Raw genomic sequence first — 20,512 nt, forward strand, 5'->3', positions numbered from 1 at the left:
CAACTTAACAGTTTTTTTGTCATATTGTGCCAAAAACTAAGCACATTTTTGGGAAAAAATTCTGCATTAAAATCGATTACATAAATTAAAATCCGCAGTCGAAACTGTTACAAGTATTGAATTGAATAATTTATGCTAATTTTTAACTACAGCGCAAAAAAATGGCATTTTTACTTAAAGTTGGCTTTTAACTAGCTCAACGAAAAACAGTAAAACCAGACCTTGAAACCGGTTTACACTAGTTTTGAGATCCAAATTTGACTGGACAGCTAGAGCCGTCTATTAGAAATACAGTCGAATACCGTTATAGCGAAAATCTCGTTTTAACGAACACTTTTCTAATCCACTCAGATAAGTTTACGTAGGAACAATGCAAGAACCTGGAATTCCATTGTAACGAAATTTCATTATAACGAAGTGATTTCTCCGATGTCTTGGAGTTCGTTATAACGGGATTCGACTGTACTACAAACTAAAAAAGACAAAAAATATACTGCCCGAGCAGCGTGAGCGTGCGGGCAAATCAAATACAAATGCAAGGCCGCAACAGGCAAAATGCCCAACCAGGTGGCTGAGAAAAAGATGCCCATAACTAATATGAATGTCATATATTTCAAAAATACAGCAACCCAATTAAAAATGCAATTACAAACAATATTATGATGAAAAAATATAATGGTTATATCATACTTTTAATGCATTTTCCATGATGCATTCCGTATCCAGTTTCACAGTAGCATTTTTTTGGACTGTGAAGCGAACAGGTCAACACTCCTTCTCCACAATCGCAGGCTGTAAACAATAATTATTCAAAATTTATCATTTAAAAGGAAAAATTAAACTAAATTGTTAGTTTTTCTTCACAGAAAATAAAATCAAATTTCAAATTTAATAACAGATATAGGTAAAGTATATTAATTTGTAATAATATAAATTTATATAATTACTAGGGGGGGGGGCCCTCTGCCGCCTTTGGCAGCCAACCCCCCCCCCCCAAACTTCTCTTCACAACATATCTTGTTTATTTCATCCCACTTCATCAGCGTGCTATGGAAGGGGACGTGTGAAAGCACCAGCTTACTGAAGAAGCGAATTTTAATAAAAATAAAAATAAAGCAACAAAAACAAATAAGATTCATCAAGTACCCCCAGAAAACTTCCCCATGGGGGCCCCAGATTCAATTCGCTGAATTTTAGTGGGACCCACACTGCATATATGTTGGGCTACCGATATGTTGCAAATTTTACAATGTTAAACAACAAAATTCAATGAGATACATCCAGGGGCACCGAATCAGAGCCTGTCAACATTTCCATGGAGCCCTGACCTGGAAGCTTGTCGGACACCCCCCTGTGAGAGGCCACGAAATTTTTTTCATTTTTATCAATTTTACAACGAATAAAATTCAGGGACCCACATCCAGTAGCGGGGACACAATACGCAGATTTTTAGTGGGGGGAATCCAGACTGGACTTATCTCGGTCTTCCTGCTGTTGCAAATTCTACAATGTTAGACAACAAAAAAGAATCAGATTCATCCAGGGCCCCAAAATGAAACCTGTAAACATGGGCCTCCAACTTGGAAGCTTGTCGGTCATCCTCCGGTGCGAGTGGAGTGCCATGAAAAATTTTCATTTGTATTCGTTTTACCAACGAATAAAATCCAGGGCCCCCATCCAATTACCCGGGACACCAATTTGCATACTTTTGGTGGGGACCCAGACCGTCTTTATCTCGGGCTTCCGCTGTTGTAAATTCGACAACAGAAAAGAATGAGATTCATCCAGGGCCCCCCAAAAACAAGGTAACATGGTAACCTGTAAACATGGGGCCCCGACTTGGAAGCTTGTCGGTCATCCTCCGGTGCGAGTGGAGTGCCACGGAAAATTTTCATTTGTATTCGTTTTACCAACGAATAAAATCCAGGACCCCCAACCAATTACCCGGGACACCAATTCCCATACTTTTAGTGGGGCCCCAGACTGGCTTTATCTCGGGCTTCCGCTGTTGTAAATTCGACAACAGAAAAGAATGACATTCATCCATCTCCCCAAAATGAAACCTGTAAACATGGGGGCCCCCCGACTTGGAAGCTTGTCTTTCATCCCCCGGTGCGAGTGCCACGAAAAATTTTCATTTGTATTCGTTTTACCAACGAATAAAATCCAGGGCCCCCACGCAACTACCCGTGACCGAATTGACAAATTTTTTGGGGCCCCCAGATTGGATATATCTTTTGCTTCCGCTATCGCAAATATTTCAACGTCAAACGAGCAAGAAAACAATGAGATCCATCAAGGGCCCCTGGAAATGAAAACTTTTAACTTTCCCATGAAGGTATACGTGCAATCACCCCCGGGTACCCCAACCCCGTGTGTTGGGAGCACTGCTGTTATATGTATATTATACATATACATACCTCTCGTCATGACCCCCTCCCCAAGGGCAGCGCTGATAGGGGCCACAACTATTCTTATCACTTTTTGATTTTTCACACTATAAATAAACCACAGAGTGGCCCCTGAAAAGCTGGTTTGGGGGCTCGCCATCTAAATTCCAGCCTAAGGGCCCTGCTGTAGGATGTGGGAGCCTCTCGGTACATGCACATAACATGATCCCGATGTGTGCTAGAGTTAAATGAATACTTGACGCAAAATCGTAACCGACGTCCGTAACATAAAAACGTAACAGATTTCCGTCACTCAATTCTGTAACATAAAATCGTCACTAATTTCGGTTGCTTAGAAACAGGCCCTTTTCGAGTTTGTGATTTTATATTATAGAGTAGATATAATTTGTAATGTCGAAGCTAATAATTGGTCAAGTCTCCCGATGGGGGGGGGGGTCGAGACTCACACTTTGAGAACCACTGACATAACCTATGCCATTTTCTTAAAATAAATAATATAGTAAAAACAATAATATAGACAAAAGCCAAGTTCGTAGCCACCTTCACAAGTGGCAGAACTATTAATCCTATCAAATCCCGTCCCTCGAGGACATATGCAAATATATCCGCCCGATTCTGGATGAGAAACAGTTTCTCCTAGACACCAATTTCTGTAACCAAATCTACTGTAGCTAGAAATGTAAAAGAGATTCTTACTAGTTTTGCAACATATGAACTAGACCAGCGTTTCTCAATCTTTCAGTATTTGCGACTCAATTTTCAATCATAATTTTCATCGCGCCCCCCCCCCCCCCATGAAATTTTTGGAACTTTCATATGGAATATTACATTCAAATAATTTGCTGAAAATTACTTTTATCAAGTTGTTTTAAACGAAAATAAAACAATCTTTCCTCTGAGAAAGTCACGAAAATACTGAACAATATGCGATGTACAGTATGTCAACCCATTCACAACAATTAGAAAAATCATCCCTCCCAACAGGGAGCTCTGTATCCCCCCCAGTTCCCTATCGAATCTATCGTGAATGTGTATGTTATGATCTGCGTGTTAGCTGATCGAGACAAAAAAAACTGCAGTAAAGGACCCCTTTATTCGTGGGAGTTAACATTCCTGTTTATTAGCGTTTTTTTCCGCTCAAAATTATTACTGGTAAATTTTAATTATTTGCTTCATTAAATACAAAAATCGTCTAAGGTATGCCTAATCGAAATATGTCTTGTAAGTCCTGCTCGGATATCATAGTAGTGGATTCTGACCGAGTCCAGTGCTCTAAATGTAAATCAAATTTTCATTATCTGTGTGGTGGTATCAGTGAAAAAGCTTTCAGAAAGTTCACATCCGATAAAAACAAAAAATGGTTACGTGCAATGTGCCTTCAAGACTCCACGACCACATCGGCAAGATCACAAGATGGTGAATCGGAATCCTCTCAAGACATCCTTCACAAAATAATTCAACAGAACAACGAACTTAAAGAGTTCGTTTCCCGCATGATGGATGAATTTACGCAAGCAATAGACTTCAACAATGAAACGATCAAAGAACTAAAAACAACTATTGAAACTCTACAAAAAACAAACAATGAACTGATCTCCAAAAACGAAATCCTTTCTAAAGGAAATATCGAGATGAAAAGGGAAATGAAAAATTTGCGTTGTGACATGATCGAACTAAAGCAGTATTCCAGACGTACGAACATCGAGATTTCAAATATTCCAGAAACTGAGAATTAAAACCAAATTTTCACGAATATTGATGCACTAGCGAAAACAAATATCTGCGAAAATATAGTGACTGCTCATCGTGTACCAACATTCAACAAGGACAGGCCAAAACCCATTATATTACAATTCACATCAAAAATTATCCGTGACAACATCTTGAGAGAATTAAAGGATTGCCGAATCAAGGCTTCTGAAATAAATCCAAGATTTATGGACGTCTCTGTTTATTTCAGTGAACATCTCACACCCGAACTAAAATCACTGTTCCTTAACTCGCGAAAGTTTAAAGTGGAACACAACTATAAGTACTGTTGGACCCGTGACGGCACAGTATTCTTACGTGAAGACGATTCATTCAGGATCTTTCGTGTAAAATCTGAAGACGACTTACATTCACAGATCCATTGACTGAGATAAACAATGATTTCCAATCCAACTGTATGACTCTAACAAACCTGGATGAGTTAAAACAGTTTTTGTCGTCTGCACCAACAAATTGTAAGTCATATTGCAATATGTTCCATGTAAATATACAGAGCTTACGCGCTAACTTTGATAACTTAACCGCTTTACTGTCAGAGTATATGAATCATATTTCAATATTAATTATTTCCGAAATTTGGATCTACAGTAATGAAATCGATTTATATAAAATTGAAGGCTTTGATTCGTATTTTAAATGCAGAGATAGTAATCGGTCGGGAGGCATTGCAGTTTATACACAAAATTTGCTGAATTTCAATCAAATCGAATGTGAAATGTCAACTGCAGAAATGATATTATCATACAGAAAAAAATTGAAAATTGCATTAATATCACTATATCGCTCTCAGTTTTACTATCTCAAATTTCAACACGGAACTGGATTCAGTCTTAAAAAGTTTAAATTATGGAAACATCATAATAATAGGTGATATGAATATAGATTTACTGACAAATAATCCCGACGTACTTGATTATCAAAACAATCTATTTCAGGTTGGATTTCAATCCTTAATAAATGAACCAACCAGAGTTAAAGATACCTCGACTTGTATCGATCATATTTTTATAAAAAATCAAAATCATAGAATAGCATTTTCCTCTGGAATATATATCAACGATTTAACCGATCACTATCCCGTTCTTTTAAAATTATATTATGACAGAATTCCAATTTTCAAATCTAATGAAAATCCCCCTCTAAAATTATTAGATAAAAAAAAACTTTCAACTTATTTTAACAATTATAAATACCTCTGGTTGAATAATATCGACTTAAATTTACAATATCAGTATTTTGCATCCACTCTGAACTCTATTAACAATAACTTTAAGTTTGTAACATATCGAAACAATAAATTTAAAAAAAATTGGATGACGTCTGAAATCCATGCCCTGATCAAGAGAAAAGAAAAATTATATATCAGATTAAGGAAACATCCTCATGATTTATTATTTAAAACTGCTTATAATTGTGTAGCTAGGGAACTGAAATTGAAAATCATAAACACTAAAAACGAATATTATAGAAAACAATTTATTCAATGTAATTCAAACCTTCAGAAATGGAAATTCATTAATAATACCATCAATCATAAAAACCAAAATGCAATTTTTCCAATTTTTTCTAACAGCTTGGAACTTGCAAATCAATTCAACGCCCATTTTAAAGATATCAACAATGGTAATCTAGCTTTTAACGACACTAATGAATTCAAAAATTATTTATATCCAACTGTAAATTCTTTTGTTTTGTTTGATGTAGATAATACTGAAGTCCTAAATAATCTAAACAGCTTCTACAAGAATTTTACACCTGACTACGATGATAACAGTATATATCTTATTAAAGAATTTGCACGAAATAATGTCGAATTTCTAACAAAATTTATTAATACTTCTTTTTATTCAGCCACATTTCCTGATTCCTTAAAACGAGCAACCATCACTCCGATCTATAAATCTGGAGAGAAAAATTTCCTTTTTAATTACAGACCTATATCGATTCTCCCAATTTTTTCTAGAGTTATAGAAAAAATTTTATCATCTAGAATTTATAAATTCCTTAATCTAACAAATTTCTTTGCTGTAAATCAATATGGTTACATAAAAGGACGGGGTACCGAAAACGCTCTATTAAACTTCTCTAAATTTGTTTATAACAGTATTGACAGCTGTAAATTCACCCTGGCCATATTTTTAGACATCTCAAAAGCTTATGACAATGTAAATCACTCAATTCTCATTGAGAAACTCAGTTCTGCTGGAATCAGAGGTAATACATTGAACTGGTTCACTTCATATCTAACCAATCGTAAACAAATAGTTAAAATTAAAAACACACTAAGTGACTATATCACTATACAGAGAGGAGTCCCCCAAGGATCAAATTTAGCCCCCTTACTTTTTATAATATTCATAAACGACTTATGTAAACTAAATATTCATGGTACTATGATTACTTACGCCGATGATTCAGTTCTTTTATATTCTTCCAACGATCTTAATACACTAACAACTAAAATAAATCAAGACCTGTGCTTAATAAGAAAGTGGTTCCTAGCCAATGATTTAACCCTAAATCTTTCAAAGACTAAAGTCATTCATTTCAACTTAATTTACTCTGAAATTGATTTTAATCTAAAATTCCATAGCCCAATATGTTTGATGAACCTCGACTGTTCCTGCCAAAAAATTCAGCAGGTACAAAATATCAAATATCTAGGACTTAATATTAATAGCAATCTAAAATGGAAACTTCATGCACTAGAAATAGCGAAAAAACTACGTTTTATTTAATGTATATAAATTCTATTATCTGAAACAAAAGGTAACAGCAGAATTTCTGAGAGAAATTTACTATGCCTGGTTTTATTCAATTTTCAATTATGGTATCATCATCTGGGGTGGCGATTACAAGACAAATCTGCTGCCTATTTGTTCTATTCAAAACAGATGTTTTAAAACTATTTACAGTGCTCGTTCTCAAATCTCAATTTATAGAAATTTAAATCTACTCCCCATAAGACATAACGCCATCTACCGAATCATACTCTACACGTATCGTAATAAATCAATATGCACTCAAAGAGAGTCCATATCATTGAGAAGACCAAACGAAATTTATCGCACACCCTCATTTAGAAGAGAAATATTTCGCAAACATTTTTACTACCTTGCTCCTAAACTATTTAATGCTTTACCGTTGGTAATGCAGAATATATCTAGGCTTGCATCATTTAAAACATCACTTTTTGAATTTCTAATAGCAATAGACGATATAGATGTATATTTTCAATTATAGAAGCGAATTATATTATTATCCATACGCCTGTAGTTGCCTCATATCAATTGTTATTATATCAAATGTGAACTTTTATATCAGCATAATTATTACAAAAATTTATTTGAAAATTCATTTCATTATTTAACTATTTTTTTTTTTTTAATTATAAGTTTTGTGTTACTTTTTTGTTTCTTTCGTCTTTATCTTTAATTAGTTGCTCTGTACAGGCTCAGGCCTCTTGACAACAAACATTGAGATTTCACTGTTTCATGTATTATTTAACTTTGGAAACAAATAAAATATTTATTTATTTAAAAAAAAAGAAAAAAAAAAAGAAGAGGAGGAGGGAGATGCTTGTGGAGACGAGATCACGGGAAAAGAAGAAAGAGTTTGTGTGTATGTTTGATAGGAAATTGGGTTTTTTTTGCGCTGTCGTATTCAAGTTAATATTAAATTATTTAAAATTAAAAGAAAAAAAAACAATGGATTTCAAGTGATTTTATTCTAGAGGAGTTGCATACGGTTTACAACGGTATTAAATACATATTACCGCAGTAGATTTGTACAGAAACATGGATAAATTTTTAAGTGGGCGCAAGCGAGCAGTAGACGAAGCATCGACAAGTGCACAGAGTAGCGTGGTTCCAAAAATGAAATCAAGAAAATATTCTCGAGAATACTTAAATTTCGGTTTTACCGGCACTGAAGTAAATGAAGAAGAAAGACCTTTATGTGTCATTTGCTCAAAAATTTTGGCAGCAGACAACATGAAACCTAATAAACTTAAACGGCATTTGGAAACGCTTCATGGTGAGTACGTTAACAAACCCCGAGAATTCTTTGAATTGAAATTAAAATCGCAAAAAAACCAAAAATCATTTTGCTTTTCATGCAGGTGAAGAGCTTATTTTGCCAGCTGCAATCGAGATTGTAGAAACTATGTTTGGGGATAATTTTGCCAAACAATTACAGTCCATACCTCTATCAAATGATACTGTTGCCCGTCGAATTGGTGATATAGCTGAAGATGTACAGCATCAGCTTTTCGAGAAGTTACGTGACAAATTGTTTTCAATTCAGCTTGATGAGGCAATAGATAGCAATAAAGATGCTCATCTCATTGCTTATGTTCGATTTTGTGATGGTACGTAAGCAGTAGAAGAACTACTTTTCTGCAAACAAATAGAACTCAAAGCAACAGCACTCTCATTATTTGCTATCTTAAATGATTTTATAAACGACGCAAACATAGAGGGGAAAAATTGCGTTGGAATATGCACCGATGGTGCTCGTTCAATGTCTGGAAAATTTCAAAGTATACAAGCACTTGTGAAACAAAAATCCCCACAGTGTGTCTGGACACATTGCATGATCCATAGAGAAGCTTTGGCTTCCAAAGAAATGAGCCCTGGTCTTAATAATGTGCTAACAACGGTTGTGACTGTAGTAAATTATATAAAAATGAGACCCCTTAAAATCAAGAATTTTTTCTGCACTTTGTAAAGATATGGGTGCAGTACATTCAGCGTTACTATTTTATTGCGAGTCGCGATGGTTATCACGTGGGAAATTTTTGCAACGTGTTTATGAATTAAGAGATGAAATCGCAATTTTTCTAGAAGAGGAAAACCGACCGGAAGCCGAGATGTTTCGAGATCGTTTATTTGTGATGAAATTGAGCTACTTGGTAGACATATTTGATAAATTAAATAAATTGAATCTCCAACTCCAAGGAGCAAATACACATATGTTGGATACAAGTGATAAAGTTAATGCTTTTTGTAGAAAATTAGAATTGTGGAGCAGAAATTTAAAGCAAAAAAACTTAGAAATGTTTGCAAATGTGGATGAATGTGTTAAAACTTACAAAGCTGAAGAACAACATGTGAAAGTGGTTTTTCTAACTATTGGAAATCATTTATCCATGCTGGCAAAGAATTTCAAAAAGTATTTTCTTGCTGACGACAACTTGGTAGCAAGTTACGAGTGGGTTAAAGATCCATTTCGAAATACTCCCCCATGGTCTCTCAACTGCTGAAGAAGAAATCGTCATAGACTTCACGGCAAGTGGCGAAATAAAAAGACAATTTAGTAATAAATCACTCTTTGAATTTTGGGCAGGGGTGGATGATGAGTTTTCTGCACTGAAAGAAAGAGCATTTCGTATACTATTGCCATTTCCAACATGGCGAAACCTTTGCGAAACCGGATTTTCTGCAGTGGCTGCTTTGAAGACAAAATATAGATCTCAACTAAATATAGAAAAAGAACTCAGAGTGTCCATTTCTAATACTAAACCTTCCTTCGAAAAACTTTGCTCTTCAAGACAAGCACAAGGGAGTCACTAAAAATAATTGAACTTGTTTTTAATTTATATTGGTATTCTAATTATTAGATACATTGTGCAGTACTGATAAAGTCCTATTTGAAGTGTATTATATCAGTGTAAATGCGAATTTTATTTTTTATTATCTTATAATGCATTTTGTTTTGCTTTCCTTTCAGAGTAAAATAATCATTTTTTTTAAACAATACATATTTTTTTCGATATGCCCCCCCCAGAGGGGCGCGCCCCACAGGTTGAGAATCGCTGAGTTAAATTGTTTTATCCGGTTATATCGAGAGAACAAAATTTTAAATATTCTATATGCCATTTTGATTAATTACTGTTAATTTTAAAGCTTTTTTAAACATTGGTAACTCAAAATTTCTCAGAAATAAATTTTTTGTGGCACACGTATACAAATACAGATACAAGGCCACAACAGGCAAAATACCCAACGAGGTGGCTGAGAAAAACTTATCCTTTATGTTCCCCGCCAGGCGCGGCTTAAGCGAGGGTGCAAGGGGTGCGGCAGGTTGTATGGGGTGGCAGTGTAGACTTTAGCTAAGACCTCAAAATTTAACACAGTAAAAATTCACATGACATCACGCTTTTGAGTCATACCTCGACTTTGATTATCGAGTCCAGACGTGCCAAGGACGCTATAATATCAGTTTAGATTTCAATTCTTAGATCACGATTTATCTTAATTATTCCCTTGATTTATACTCCTGTAATTGAATTCGTTATTCTGTTACACAAGTTTATATAGATACTAGGGGGGCTCTGCCCCCCTGCCACCTTTGGCAGCCAACCCCCCCCCCCCACTTCTACCGGACATATCTTGTTTATTTCGTCCCACTTCATCAGCGTGCTATGGAAAAGGGGAAAGGGTCGTGTGAAAGCACCAGCCTACTGAAGAAGCGAATTTTAATGAAAATAATAATAAAGCAACAAAAAACAAATGAGATTCATCAAGTATCCCCAGAAAACTTCCCCATGGGGGTCCCCAGATTCAATTCGCTGAATTTCAATGGGGCCCCACACTGGATATATCTTGGGCTACCGATGTGTTGCAAATTTTACAATGTTAAACCACAAAAATCAATGAGATACATTCAGGGGCACCGAATTACAACCTGCCAACATTTCCATGAAGCCCTGACCTGCAAGCTTGTCGGACACCCCCCTGTGAGAATTTTTCATTTTTATCAATTTTACAACGAATAAAATCCAGGGCCCCACATCCAGTAGCGGGGACACAATACGCAGATTTTTAGTGGGGCCCCAGACTGGCTATATCTCGGGTTTCGGCTGTGGCAAATTCTACAACAGAAAAGAATGAGATTCATCCAGGGCCCCCAAAATCAAACCTGTAAACATGGGCCCCCCCGACTTGGAAGCCTGTCGGTCATCCCCCGGTGCGAGTGCCATGAAAAATTTTCATTTGTATTCGTTTTACCAACGAATAAAATCCAGGGCCCCAAAATGAAACCTGTAAACATGGGGCCCCCGACTTGGAAGCTTGTCGGTCATCCCCCGGTGCGAGTGCCATGAAAAATTTTCATTTGTATTCGTTTTACGAACGAATAAAATCCAGGGCCCCCAAACAATTACCCGGGACACCAATTCGCATACTTTTGGTGGGGCCCCAGACTGGCTTTATCTCGGGCTTCCGCTGTTGCAAATTCTACAACAGAAAAGAATGAGATTCATCCAGGGCCCCAAAAATGAAACCTGTAAACATGGGCCCCGACTTGGAAGATTGTCGGTCATCCCCCGGAGCGAGTGCCATGAAAAATTTTCATTTGTATTCGTTTTACCAACGAATAAAATCCAGGGCCCCCAAAATGAAACCTGTAAACATAGGGCCCCCGACTTGGAAGCTTGTCGGTCATCCCCCGGAGCGAGTGCCATGAAAAATTTTCATTTGTATTCGTTTTACCAACGAATAAAATCCAGGGCCCCCAAAATGAAACCTGTAAACATGGGGCCCCCGACTTTGAAGCTTGTCGGTCATCCCCCGGAGCGAGTGCCATGAAAAATTCCCATTTGTATTCGTTTTACCAACGAATAAAATCCAGGGCCCCCAACCAATTACCCGGGACACCAATTCGCATACTTTTGGTGGGGCCCCAGACTGGCTTTATCTCGGGCTTCGGCTGTTGCAAATTCTACAACAGAAAAGAATGAGATTCATCCAGGGCCCCCAAAATGAAACCTGTAAACATAGGGCCCCCGACTTGGAAGCTTGTCGGTCATCCCCCGGAGCGAGTGCCATGAAAAATTTTCATTTGTATTCGTTTTACCAACGAATAAAATCCAGGGCCCCCAAAATGAAACCTGTAAACATAGGGCCCCCGACTTGGAAGCTTGTCGGTCATCCCCCGGAGCGAGTGCCATGAAAAATTTTCATTTGTATTCGTTTTACCAACGAATAAAATCCAGGGCCCCCAACCAATTACCCGGGACACCAATTCGCATACTTTTGGTGGGGCCCCAGACTGGCTTTATCTCGGGCTTCGGCTGTTGCAAATTCTACAACAGAAAAGAATGAGATTCATCCAGGGCCCCCAAAATGAAACCTGTAAACATGGGGCCCCCGACTTGGAAGCTTGTCGGTCATCCCCCGGAGCGAGTGCCATGAAAAATTTTCATTTGTATTCGTTTTACCAACGAATAAAATCCAGGGCCCCCAAAATGAAACCTGTAAACATAGGGCCCCCGACTTGGAAGCTTGTCGGTCATCCCCCGGTGCGAGTGCTATGAAAATTTTTCATTTGTATTCGTTTTACCAACAAATAAAATCCAGGGCACCCAAAATGAAACCTGTAAAAACATGGGCCCGACTTGGAAGCTTGTCGGCCATCCCACGGAGCGAGTACCATGAAAAATTTTCATTTGTAACAAAATCCAGGACCCCCCAACCAATTACCCTGGACACCAATTCGCATACTTTTGGTGGGGCCCCAGACTGGATATATCTTTTGCTTCCGCTATCGAAATTTTTCAACGTTAAAGCAGCAAGAAAACAATGAGATCCATCAAGGGCCCCTGGAAATGAAAACTTTTTACTTATACGTGACCCCGACCCTGTGTTGGGAGCACTGCTGTTGTGTGTGTATATTATACATTATATACCTCTCGGCATGGACCTCCCCCCCCCCACAAAGGAAGGGCTGACAGGGGCCACAACGATTCTTATCACTTTTTGATTTTTCACACTATAAATTAATCACAGAGGGGCCCCTGAAAAGCTGGTTTGGGGGCTCGAAATCTAAATTCCAGCCTAAGGGCTCTGCTGTAGGATGTAGGAGCCTCTTGGTACATGCACATAACATGGTCCCGATGGGTCAAATGGGTCCCGATATGTGAATATCGACCCAATATCGATATATGATATATGATATCATATCGATATATGAATATATATCATATCGATATATGAATATATGAATATGAATGTACGATATATGAATGTGAATATCGATATATGAATCGAACCGACTTCCGTAACAGATTTCCGTCACTCAAAAATTTCACCCACTTCCGTCACTCGGTTGCTTAGCAACAGGCCCTTTTCGAGCTTGTTTGTGATTTTATATTATAGAATAGATTGTTATATAGTTTATTTAGATTATACCTTTAGGGTACTGATTAATTTTACAATTACATATTTTAGAACTAATAGGGGATGGCCATGATAAGAGGGGGAAAGGGGTGAATAATCACCCAGGTTCTTTTATAGTTTCTGAGATTATATTATTACCAAAAATAGAAAAGAAAAGCCATCTCAACAAATGACAGGATACAGTGAATCAAGCAAGACAACATTTCAATCATCAAGAATTTAATTTTTAAAAATGAAACATTGGTTCTAGGGGCCCCTTATGGAACGGATAATATGAATATTACAAGGAGATATTAATTGCTGTACATGGACATACCGCGAACGGCGGAATCCCTGCGCGAAGATCCAGGATTTTGGGCATTATCATCAGATGACGGAGTCAACAAAAAAAAAAGGGAGCGGGGGGGGGGGGGGAGTATCCGGAAGATAGGTAAATTCAGGGTACTTTACCAAACTGTCCTTCTAAGGATGAAGACCTCAGCTCATTCTCGGCTGGAATGTGAATTGTCTCAGGAAAACGGAAGGCAAGAGACACCAGTGAGTGACACCTCACTCATTGGTGCGGTACGGACGTATCCAAGGTGGTGGCTGATTGAGGTCGCTCATAAGGCCCGTTTACACGAGGCGATGAAGTGCCGAATTTTCGGTCTTCACTGGTGACATCTAGAAACTAGAGCTCGGCACTGGTTGTTGATCCATGCGTATGTCCCGGTGGAAGATTACCAAAAATCTTCTTCAGGAGTGGTGAATATTGTGTAAGGCAGTCGGAATACTGGGTCACTCACTGGTGCTATACGGGTAGACCCAAGGTGGTGGCTGGCCGAGACCGTTCGTAGGGATGTGTCACTTTTTCAGTCGTTTACTGGCGATGTCTGGAACTGGAGCTCGGTATCATGGCAGGTAGTAAGACCGCGGCCCTGTCGCTGACCCATGGCGATACCAGCATTCGCAACTTCCTCCCGGATGGTTAAGGGAGGAGAGCTTTTCTTTAGTGGTGGACTGGAAGATTATCCGGACTTACGAGGAAGTAGGGGGGGGGGGGAGGATGTCACGCAGCTTGAGGAATGCACGTCCTACCTCAACATCTTTCAGTCCAAAAACAGCCCCGTCTTCGCCAACTCTTCTCCGGAACTTCAACTTTCTGGCTTTCCGATTGGAGGCGGAGAGGTCACGAGATTGTCATGTCATGTCCTCTCGATGAAAACGCGCGAAAATGGTGACTCACCGCTGGGGGAAGAGGAGGAGGAGGGACTGGGGAAGGGAGAGCAAGCAAAATTTCATGTCGAAACACGGTCATGATAGAAATCCGGAATTTGCATTGAAATTTGAATTCCCGCTGCAATACAGGTTCGAAAGTTCTGAAATTTTGAATTTTTATTCCTCAATTCATTTGCCGCCGAATGGTATAACTCATAAGCAGGGGAACAGAGGAAGTGGACAAAAATGAGGGTTTTAACTTTTCACGTGTTAATCAATGGGGGTTCTAATTAAGGCAATCAATTAGTGGGAGGTGTTCCAGGTGGGGATTACATACATGGTGATATGGGAAAATTAAGGTGTGACGTGAGGATTTGATAAAATGACAAAAATAGTATTTTCCGTCACTTCCCTTGAATATCATACAACAAAATAATAATAATAACAATAATGATGCTAATTAGTGGTTATGTGGCGTGTTTTGGTGTGGGGTTTACATCAATTGATGAGGGGAAATTGTGTGTGCAAGTGTGAATTTGTCTATTTCAAAATATATAAAAAAAAATACAACTTTCAGCTTCGCTGAAGCATCTAATAAATAAAAATGAGTAATTAATGACTTTGTAGTGTTTGTTTTTACATGTGGGCCACATATACGAATAGGGAGTATTTACGTGTGCATGTGTGTATGAAGGATGAGTGGAATAAGTAATCATGTTTCATTTTACTTCAGTCTCTAAAACACATTACAGAATACTAATAATGACACTACACCTTCCCTTTTTCCCGTTCTCCATAACAATATATATATACACATATACACATTTATTAAAATTCCGGATGCATCCATCTTCCGAGAACGCTTCGATATCTCCTTGAGATGGGAAGCGGGGTGTGTCCGGTCTCGTTCAATGTTCAGTCATACCTCGACAACGGAAACGAGAAAATAGACAGGGCCTCTGGTCGCAATACACAGAAACATAAATGTAAGCTATCGGGGCGGCTCGAGACAAAATCTGTACCCTCGCGGTTTTACTTTTTGCGCCTCCTGCCTATTGTCCCCATAGCCCCTACACCCTGCGTCAGGGCCCCTAGGCTGGAATCTTATGGGCCCAAGCCAGAGTTTCCAATGGGGCATCTTCTACAGTTAATTTCTAAAGTGAAAAAAAAATTATAAGGATTTAGTCCCGGGTCCAGGGCAGTAACTAGGATTTTGCCGCGGAGCAAACACAATTTTGCCACCCCCTTAGCTTTAAAATTCGATAATTTTGTAATGGTGTTCTTCGTTCCCACCTAAAATTGCCACCCCCCCTAAATTTTGCCACCCGGGGCATTTGTCCCTCAGTTACAGCCCTGCCCGGGCCCCAAGGAATGAACCTCCCACCACAGCCGACAAAAAAACATTTCCTTTGATTTTTTTTGGTCAATGGAACATTTTTTACCTATTCACTTCGGATTTAGCACCCCTCTTGAGCGGTGCGCTCGCAATGGGTTGCATGGTCAAGCGACGCCCCTGAACTCTATTACAAGGGGCAAGTGTGCATTTTGGTTCCCTCACCCATGACTCCCACGTGAGCCCAGGAAAATTCTCATAATTTTTTGGCTTTTTCACGCTGTAAATTCACTACAGGGTGATTTAGAAAATATAGGGAAAACTTTAAGAGGTGATAGTACACACCAATACAAACAATTGTCGGCAAAGAATGCATGGATGTAACATGGAACACAAACGCGCTAGCGCGTTTTCAAACGGCCGCTCCACAAAAACCGCATTCCTGTTGAAATTTATCGGGAGAAAAGAACACCATGCATGCAAATGTAACCTAGGGAAGAAAAAGAAACCATATGCAAATCTGCGTCACAGTGAATAAAAGGCGCGGGAGCCAGTCCTGTGAAGTTTTTCCAGCGTGTAACCCTTCTAAGGGCCCTTTCACACGGAGCGGATGCGGGTCCGCATACCCTTTCAAACGAGCGCTGAAGATGCGGACGAATCACCCGCATCTTTAGTTCGAAATTCGAGCATATAAACTGTTTTTTCGCAATTTTTGTAATTATTTTTCTCCTGCACCCCTGATTCAGTGGCCATAGGCAACCTAGAGGCATTCTTTGGTGGTTTAATCTAGAGCCACATAGAATATGGGAATAAAGATGTCTTCATTCCGATCCTCACAAGTAGTCGATGGGAGAAAATGTCTTCAAATATTTTCAAAATATTTCGAAACAAAAAATCCGTCTTTTCGGAAAAATATGGAAGAAAAATTCCAAAAACATTCGATGTTCCAAAAAAAAGAAAAAAAAATTCAGGAGATATCAAAGAATTTGCAACTAGAAAAAAAGGGGAGGGGTAGAGACTTTCAAAATGCCTGTGCTTAGAATTATTCACATCACAATTCTGTCTTAGGCCGGGATTACACTATAAAAGTTCGTTTGTAAAACTTGAAAATGCAACCAATAGGCGGATCAGTTAAGTTCTCTCGAATGTAACAGATGTGTTTATTGGTTACATTTTTCAAGTTTTATAAAATAACTTTCATAAACCTTTTAGAGTGAAATCCCATCCTTAGATTAGTCACTTCTGAAATATAAAATTTCATTTTTTTAAGTTTATAGACTAAATATTGAGTAAAATATATATTGTAGGGGTATCGGGGGGGAAGCACCAAAAATATTCAAGTGCTAGGGTCTTCAAACGTCTGAATCCGGCCCTCAGTGAACACCGTACGTGGATAACGTTGTTTAATAAAAGTATTTTTTTAAAAGTTTAAAAAAATTAACAGATTAAAAATGTAAAAAAATAACAAATATTTAAAATAATATTTCATATATTTATATTTTTAAATAATTTTAAAAATTTAAAAAGAAAAAAATTAAAAATTTTAAATTAAATTTAAAAGTTATTAAAGTATGTAGTCAATTAAATATTCGTAATGAACAGAACGGCTTATAATTTTGGTCCCGTCAGTGGCCGTTGTTGACAAGTTTTATTGTATAAAATTGTGAAATATGGACAAAAGGCAGTTGAAGTTGCTATATCTCCATCTCAGAAGGAAACCGAGGGATAGACGTATGTAGGTACATTATATTAATGAGCAGGGACCCTCATATGTTATTTTTAAGGGTATTTACGACAAAATAATTAAAAAAATTCCGTGCAAAATTCCGTTAATAAGTAGCCAAAGATGCGGACGAATTCGCTCCGCATCCGCATCGTGTGAATAGCTCCGAATAAACCTATTGTCAAAACTTCTATGTGCGGATGCGGAGCCCGCACTTAGGTTTTGACACATGCGGACGACGTCCGGACCCGCATGAACATTTTCTAGGTGCGGAGATTTTTCGGCTCGTCTGAAAGGCGCAGTATATTCCAATTGTTAAAACTTCTTCCGGACCCGCATCCGCATCCGCTCCGTGTGAAAGGGCCCTTAGGAAATGTTCATGCGGGTCCGGACGTCATCCGCATGTGTCAAAACCTAAGTTCGGGCTCCGCATCCGCACATAGAAGTTTTGGGAGTTATTCGGAGTTATTCACACGATGCGGAGCGAATTCGTCCGCATCTTTGGCTATTTTTTACGGAATTTTGCACGGGATTTTTTTAATTATGTTACCATAAATACCCTTAAAAACACCATATGAGGGTCCCTGTTCATCAATAGGGTGTACCCACATACGTCTATCCCTTTGTTTCCTTCTGAGATGGAGATATGGCAACTTTAACTGCCTTTTGTCCATATTTCACAATTTTATACAATAAAACCTGTCAACAACGGCCACTGACGGGACCAAAATTATAAGCCGTTCTGTTCATTACGAATATTTAATTGACTACATACTTTAATAACTTTTAAATTTAATTTAAAATTTTTAATTTTTTTCTTTTTAAATTTTTAAAATTATTTAAAAATATAAATATCTGAAATATTATTTTAAATATTTGTTATTTTTTTACATTTTTAATCTGTTAATTTTTTTAAACTTTAAAAAAAATACTTTTATTAAACAACGTTATCCACGTACGGTGTTCACTGAGGGCCGGATTCAGACGTTTGAAGACCCTAGTACTTGAATATTTTTGGTGGTTCCCCCGATACCTACAAGTTTATTTTACTCGATATTCAGTCTATAAACTGAAAAAATGAAATTTTATATTTCAGAAATGACTAATCTAAGGATGGGATTTCACTCTAAAAGATTTACGAAAGTTATTTTATAAAACTTGAAAAAAGCAACTAATAAATTTATCGGTTGCTTTCGAGCAAATGCAACCGATAAATTTATTAGTTGCTTCTTTTAAAAGAATTATTACGAAATTTTTATAGTGTAATCCAGACTTAAAGCCGGGATTATACAATAAAGTTTTCTAAAATAACTTTTATGAAAGTTGAAAAATTCAACCAATAGGCGCATCGGTTGCATTCAAGCAAATGCAACCGGTGATCTTATTGGTTGAATTTTTCACGTTTTATCAAAGAGCTTTTACAAAACTTTTATAGTGTAATTACACTATAAAACTTTGATGAAAATTCTTGTATAAAACTTGAAAAATTTAACCAATAAACACATCTGTTACATTCGAGCGAACTTAACTGATCCGCCTATTGGTTGCATTTTTCAAGTTTTATAAATGAAAATTGTTTTTTCGGGTTCGAAGACCGTCGTCCGTTTGAGTTTGTTCTCAACGTTTCCCCAACACTAGTGGTTGGCATCATCAGGAGAATTGATAAACTGGATCAAAGTCAAGTTTTCCGGAGTCTCAGGTTGTATTTATGGACATAAGTGGCTTGAACTACACTATTGTTTTGCGATTGGTCAGTTGATTCTTCGCAAAACAATAGTGTAGTTCAAGCCACTTATGTCCATAAATACAACCTGAGACTCCGGAAAACTTGACTTTGATCCAGTTTATCAATTCTCCTGATGATGCCAACCACTAGTGTTGGGGAAACGTTGAGAACAAACTCAAACGGACGACGGTCTTCGAACCCGAAAAAACAATTTTTATCAAATGATGGCCGCGAAAACCTTATAGACTATTTATAAATGAACTTTTATAAAACTTTTATAGTGCAATCCTGGCCTAACACAGAATTGTGATGTGAATATTTCTAAGCTCAGATATTTTGAAAGTCTCCACCCCTCCCCTTTTTTTCTACTTGCAGATTTTTTGATATCTCCTGACTTTTTTTTTTGGAAAATCGAATGTTTTGGATGTTTTTGGAATTTTTCTTTCATATTTTTCTGAAAAGACAGATTTCTTTCCAAAATCTTTTGAAAATATTTGAAGACATTTTCTCCCATCGACTATTTGTGAGGATGGGAAAGAAGACATCTTTAGACCCGTATTCTATGGGCTCTAGACTAAACCACCAAAGAATGCCTCTAGGCTGCCTATGGGTGCTGAATCAGGGGTGAAGGAGAAAAATGATTACAAAAATAGTTTTTATGCACGAATTTCAAACTAAAGATGCGGGCGAAATATCCGCATCTTTAGTGATCGTGTGAAAGGAGCTTAGCAAGAATCTTAGAAAAAGCCTAGATCTTTCACCAGCGTGATTCTTGTCTTCAAGTGCAGATCTCACTCTCATTGACCAATCGAATGATTTTATCCGTTCTTAGACCATTGGCAGCGCCATCTATTAGCTTGTTTAAGTACCACGAATGTTTTTAGTCTTACTGCAAGAGTAGTTTCGTTTCTTTGATCACATACGATAAAAATTTAACATATTAATTTGTAATAAAAAGAAATTAATTTTTTTTTCATAGACTGTAGTATCTTGAAGAGTAAATGTAAGTAAGTTAATTTTTTTATCTACTACAGACTAAAGTAATGTAATATAAAAATATCATATTTTTATATTACATTAAACTTTTAACTGACTTGGCCCTGAAGGTTCTCAGGGCAGACCCACAATCGATTTTTGTAGCTCATCAACTGAGCAATCTGCTTCTTCCTTCAT

Source organism: Pholcus phalangioides, unplaced genomic scaffold (assembly GCF_987345545.1).
Source record: "Pholcus phalangioides strain wild (caught in Gottingen) unplaced genomic scaffold, Ppha-v1.0 ptg000010l_1, whole genome shotgun sequence".
In the NCBI taxonomy this organism is placed as follows: Eukaryota; Metazoa; Arthropoda; class Arachnida; order Araneae; family Pholcidae; genus Pholcus; species Pholcus phalangioides.